This window comes from Lotus japonicus, chromosome 6 (genome assembly GCF_012489685.1).
Source record: "Lotus japonicus ecotype B-129 chromosome 6, LjGifu_v1.2".
Lineage (NCBI taxonomy): Eukaryota > Viridiplantae > Streptophyta > Magnoliopsida > Fabales > Fabaceae > Lotus > Lotus japonicus.
Window position 1 is genome coordinate 9,289,652 of NC_080046.1, and position 6,869 is coordinate 9,296,520.

Sequence of the window (6,869 nt, forward strand, 5' to 3'; positions counted from 1 at the left end):
ATTTCAACAATAGATAAAGATGGTTATTGGAGATGTTTATTTCAATCAGGATGAGTATATACATACATCTGATCGCTATCTGATCGCTTGCAAGGTATTATCAAATACAAGGGCTTTCAGATTGCTCCTGCTGATTTAGAAGTTGTGTTAATTTTGCATCCTGAAGTAGTTGATGTTGCTGTTACAACTACCATGTATGAAGAAACTAGAGAGATACAAGGTGGCTCTTTGGTCCAGCCAAGTTCTCAATTAGTGAGTTGGGTTACTCTGGTAATATTTCTTCTGTTGAATGGATGTATGCATCTGATGTGCACTGCAACTCTTTCTTAGAGTCCAATATTGAAGCTGCTATTGTTTGAAAGGGAAAAGTCTTTACCTAATCGTTGGGAGTAGGCGGTGAAGGGAAATTTCAAGTCTCTACGATTTCTGATTACCGCATTGCATTGTGTGGCAGTAGCTTCTCTTCTTGAGTTAATTATATTTGTTACAAGCTATGCATATGATATATATGCTCTAACTTGAGGGGAAGTGTTGTGTGAATTTCTCTCTCCGACAGCAGTGGCTTCTTGAGTTAATAATATTTGTTACAAGCTATGCATATGACATATATGCTCTAGCTTGAGGGGAAGTGTTATTAGAGACTATAGTCAGCCACCGCCGCCGGATTCAAAGCCACACGCCTCCCATCTCTCTGCGTGTGAAGTCCACGCACCACTCTCTCTGCTGCTTTGTTCACGCTGGTCCTCTTTGTGTATCAGCCAGGTTGCGCCGCTCTCTCCGCTGCTTTGTTCTCGCTGGTCCTCTTTGTGTATCAGCTGGGTTTGGTTTTAAGGATCCTCTATTTTGACGTGTGTTGTGCCTTCACAATTGTGATCATCCGGTCTTCCTCTCCCTGTTTGGTTTGTGGGTCAGCTGTTTTGACCCTGTTTGGACGTTTCTCGTGCCATATCTCACTGTTGGCCAAGTTTGGTTTGGTTTGGTTTGGTTTAGAGTTTTAACTCTGTTTTGACGCTCAGGTTTCGCATTGGTTTTTGAGACTTGAGTTGTTGTTTGCGTCTCATTGTTCGAGATGCTCTTATCATATTGATCTTGGTTGACTTTATGCAATTTGGTTTTGTTTGGTTTTGAAGGTGACATTCACCTTCGTTTGGTTTGTCTCGATTGTTTGGTTTTCTGGTTTTAGGGCTTTAGCTGCGAGTTGCGCTGGCCCACTCTCTAGTTGAGAGTTATTGGTTTTGGTTTTAGGGCTTCAGTTGCGAGTTGCGCTGGCCCACTCTCTAATGTTTGAGAGTTGTCTGTGTCAAAGTTGACACCATTGTTTGTCTTAGAAGCCATCAATCTATCGACCTCAAGTGTGTTTTATTTCTGTGTGGTTGTTGTTGGTGAGTTGTTGCTTCAGCCTTGTTTTGTTTTCGGGCGTATTGTTGCTGGTTTTTCGCCCTTGTCTGCTGGCTCAACTACCCTACAACACTCCAGAAGAATTGGTTTTTGTCTTGCATCAATTTCAGTCAGATCAAGTATGAGAAGTTGTCTTTTTCCTGCCCATGGATTTAGCAGAAGTTCGAAAGATTATTCAATTTCAAGTATGAGAAGTTGTCTTTTGCCGGCCCATGAATTTACTAGAAGTTTGAAAGGTTATTCAATTCATAGATTCGCCAAGACCGTCATTATTAAGGGATATCTATTAAGATAATTTCTTCTTGGGTTCGATTTGTTACAAGCTTAAAGCTAAGTAAGCTTTAGCTTGAGGGGGAGTGTTGAATATCTGTTAAGATTTAGTTTATTATTAGTCTTATCTCATAGAGATATAGTTAAGATTTGTTTATCTATTTTAGATTAGTATCTATTTAAATAGAGATGATATCTATTTAAATAGATATAGGTTTAGATAGATTTAGTTTCTTTTTAATCTCTTTGTTAGTCTATATATATTGTAGTTTTCAGTCACGTATTATCAATGAAATACAAGTATTATTTTATCAAATTCAAGTCTTATATACAACTCTGATTACCTAGCTGGTAATGCCTCCAATTACTCTGACATGGTTTGGTTGGAAGAGGTTCCAGTTGAAGTTATTGATTTGGTTCATGCTGATGTAATGACTTATATGCCTACTTTTGCTTAATATAATTGCAGTTTTCATTCAAAAAAAAACCTTAATTATATATTTATCATACCACTTATATGTACAAATTTGTTTCTTATATATTATTACATTATCACACAAGTTATCTTGTTTACAAAAAATACTTTGAATACAAATATTTTTTAGTTTATATTTAAGTAAAAGCGTAGTCATATATAATAAAGATAACTTAAAAAAAAAGAATTGAAGTATAATTTATTTTTGATATGATGAGGTAAAAAAAAATTAAAGTCATATGAGGTAAACCTTAAAAAAGCTTGGTTAAATTCCCCTGCTCCTAGATGGACAAATAATATTAAGGTAAGAGTTTGAAAAGTTTTAGAACGTCAGGAATTATTAATGAGAGTGATTCTAGTATTTTTGTGAACTTGAGAAGCATATTTATAGAAGTATTTTTTTATAAACATCTGGTACCCGAGCACCCTTTAAATACCGTTAGATTCGGAATTTGTGATAGCACTCATCTTTATTCATCAATCATTTGTTATATCACATGATCTTCGATTAGGACTACATGTTTTATATAATCCAGATCTGATGTGTAGGAAGTATTTGTTCCAGGATAATGTGGTAGTCTCTTTCCCTAAAATTTTTGAGTTTAGTTTGTTTATTTGGGCATCGATGCTTCTTTCGTAAAATTACAAAAGAGGTAAAAATACTTAAAATATGAATGTTAGGTTTTTTTTTTGGGTAAAAAAAAGTTAGTTACTCCCTCCGTTCCTTATTATAAGTCACTTTTTTTGAAAAAAAATTATTACAAAATATAAGTCACTTTCTAATATCTAGGAAGCATTAAATATTTTTTTCCAAGTTCACCCTCATATTTAATATGAAAGAGATGATAAACTTTAGAAGTATTAACTTGGAGAGAGAAAATTATAGGAAAGTAAATAAGGGTAATCTAGGAAAGTAAATCATTTTTTTTACAAATTTATTACTATTAACTACTTTTCTTAATCTAGGAGAATTAGTTATTTGTGACTTATATATAGGAACAGAGGGAGTAATTGCTTAAATGCATATTTGGAAATACAATGTAAAACTACGGTGAAATCAAAATTATGGTAAACAACTACAAAGCTTAAAAATATTGTTAATTTCTATGCACCACAATTTTCCACCATCTTAAGGATGCACTAAATATGTTAAAAGGTTTTAATGTGTTTTAAATTTTTCATCTGGCCATCAATATAATTACTCTCCTGAGCTATACACAAGAGTAATTGTTCATGTAAGGTAAGCAATGATTTGGAGGCCGAGTACAAGATGCGGCCAAGTATCCATACTCAAGAAAATGATACACTGCTTGCCCTAGCTATAAGGTTGATTTACAGGCCAAAAATGAAAGGGTAATAGTTTTTTCCACCCCTCTCATCAAGTTTCACCTACGCTCTTATGTGCGTGAACATCACACTTTCAAGTGCGTATAAAAAAGGGAGGGAGGTGGAACTAGATGAGAGAGGGGTGAGAATAACATAAAATGGACAACAGATTGAAATGGATCCGGGGTACATGAAATGATGACTCGTACGTGATAGAATAGCTAGCCATTAGGAAGAATGACTCGCCACTAGGTAGAATGACTCTCCACTTGGATTCTTTAGGTAGGCTTTGACTGTTTGGCAAGCGCGTCTTGACCACATGTGGGTGGACGTGTGCATTTATCCACGCTGCAAGCCCAAAGAGCTCTTACGTGAGAAGACGTGTTAGAATATAATATAAAACAATTCATTTAAGATCATTACCCAACAACTTAAATCTTCAGGATAAGTTTTTTTTTTTTTGATAGGCAATTAGAGATATATTGAATGAAGTACAAGGGGTACATCAACCAAATACAAAGAGTATAAAGGAAAAAAAAATCAAAGCAAATGTACCAAAATACAGAAGGCAAACCACCAACTCCCTAACCCAACACCCCTTGAAGCAGGATCTAAGAGAACAATTACATCATTAAAGTCTTACTAGGAAAGCATTTGAACATGTCATTCTCTTTGCTAAACTTGTTTCAAAGTTGCAAGGTTTATTGGCAGCATGCATACCATATGCTAATCCATGAACTGCTAAAAAACTACATTTTCCTTGATCAAATTATTCAAATTTACCTGAAGTCGTGTTAATATAAACCAGATACAACTCCAACAGTACAACAATGTTGATCACTTAAATTTACAGACCTTGTTAATAAATAAAATTATCGTACTGAACCAATTTCAAATTTGACTTTGAACATCCTTGTCAAGCATCTTTTACGCGCGGTTATAGAATATCATTTCAATCATAAGATTGGAAGAAGGAATTTAGATGATACTTTCTTAAAGTTTCAACTCACACACAGCTAATATATAGCACAATGATAGTACTAATGATAACTCATAAAATCTTGATATGGTAGGGTAGGAAGAAATGAATTATGATTTCTTCACACTCATTTTGAGGTGGAAGGAGGTGGAGGAGGAGAGAGATAGGAAGAAAAGAAAAAGTATGAGAGAGAAAGTATGAGATGTGATAGATGATAAGAGGAGAGAGGTAGAAACAAAAATAGGTGGAAATGAAGTGTTTAAAGGATGAGGTGTGTATATATCATTACTCGGAAGAAATTCAATCGTTATCATATTTAGATATTACCTACCACGTGCATCTGAAAACAGTACACCAAAACGAAATATTAATTAGTTTAATTAAATAGTTATAACTCATCACAGTAAATATTTATTTACAAGTAAGTTTTTGGTTTCCCATAATATTCTCTTGGATGAAAACCACGAAGAACAACAAAATAGTGTTGGAGGAGAGGAAAAGTAAAACACAATAGCTGAGTCGTGAATTAGAACCATTGTTCTTAAGAGTTTTATTTGGGTATTATACTAAATACTGGTGGATGAAGAAGACTGCGAACAACAACAAAATAGTGCAGCAGAGGAAAAGTCGAAAAAGAATAATAACTGAATCGTGAATTAGAGAATGTTGGGGAGAGACACAGCGAGGACCCATGGGGCAAGGTTGAGGGGAAACACCAAGGAGATCTTGGACACCACATCTTAACTCAAAACCTTAAGGCATTAGGTTTATGGGTCCTTCTCCTTATAAACTCTCCCTCTTACCTTGGTTTCTCTAATGTGAGACTTGACTCTAACACTTGATTCCAACAATCTTCCCCTCAAGTGTGAGTCACTCAACCACATCACTCATGGTCCTCCCGTCTGCGGAAGCTATCCACCCTTGCACCGCCGTTCGCTGCCAACAGAACCCGCCGCCTAGCCACACTGCAAGGAAGACTTTCGACACAAGGAGCCGTCATGGTCCCACGAACCATGGGCTCTGATACCACTTGTTGGGGAGAGTCACGGCGAGGACCCATGCTCTGATACCACTTGTTGGGGAGAGTCACAGCGAGGACCCATGGTCCTCCCGTCTGCGGAAGCTATCCACCTTGCACCGCCGTTCGCTGCCAACGGAACCCGCCGCCTAGCCACACTGCTAGGAAGACTTTTGACACAAGGAGCTGTTATGGTCCCACGAACCATCGGCTCTGATACCACTTGTTGGGGAGAGACACGGCGAGGACCCATGAGACCAGTTCGAGGTGAAACACCAAGGAGATCTTGGACACCACATCTTAACCCAAAACCTTAAGGCATTAGGTTTATGTGTCCTTCTCCTTATAAACTCTCCCTCTTACCTTGGTTTCTCCAATGTGGGACTTGACTCTAACACTTGATTCCAACAGAGAATTCACTATCTTCGAAGGTCTTATTTGGATATTATACCAAACATTCTTCCAGGATTAAAGAGTCTCTTCCGACATAGACTAGGATATCAGAACTAACTAGCGAAACTAATATATATTAGAATTAGCGAGACCTAACTCAACACAAAAGCTAACTCAAGAGTTTAGGGTTGCTCTACCCTATATAAACACTTGTTTGGCCACATATCTAGCCAGTGTGAGATTTCTAACACACACTCTCACGCCTAGGGTTGGATATCTGAAGCGTGGAATTAACATTAACGGGGAGTGTCCATAACAAATGGATCTAGGATCGCTATGATACCATATTAGAATTATGGAGACATAACTCAACTCAAAAGCTAGCTAAAGATTTAAGGGTTGCTCTACACTTTATAAACACTTGTTTTACCACATCTCTAACCACTGTGAAACTTTTAACAATATAACAGTACCCCAAGAACAGAAAGGAGAAAAAAAGTTGTTGACATGTGTGTTTGTTATGTGATTGGCTTAGAAATTATAGCAAGATTTCGTCAATAAGAAGGTAGTCGCTAATGATTAATGTTGAGTGGCCGAAAATAAATATTGAGCGGCAAGTTCAACACACAAGTTATCAAAGGATTCACACTAAGTTGGGTCAACAATGTTCAATCTCATGGACGTGAGTGCTACTACCTTATATGTTTTTTACCATCACAATGTGAAGTATTAGAATATAATAGAATATTAGATTAGAATATTCTTAATTTATTTACCTATGTAATCAGGTTTATATTTATTTAGATTTTATTGTTTAGTCAGCTCTCAATTGAATAAATATGTTGTCAATTATCAATAATAATCACGAAATACAATTCCTTCATGGTATCACGAGCTAGTTCTGATCTTCTAACCTAACATTTTTTTTCCTTTCTCCTTCCTTCCTTCTACCCACAGCCACGACAACACCTTCTCCTCAACGTGCCGCCACCGTCGTTTCTTCCACACTT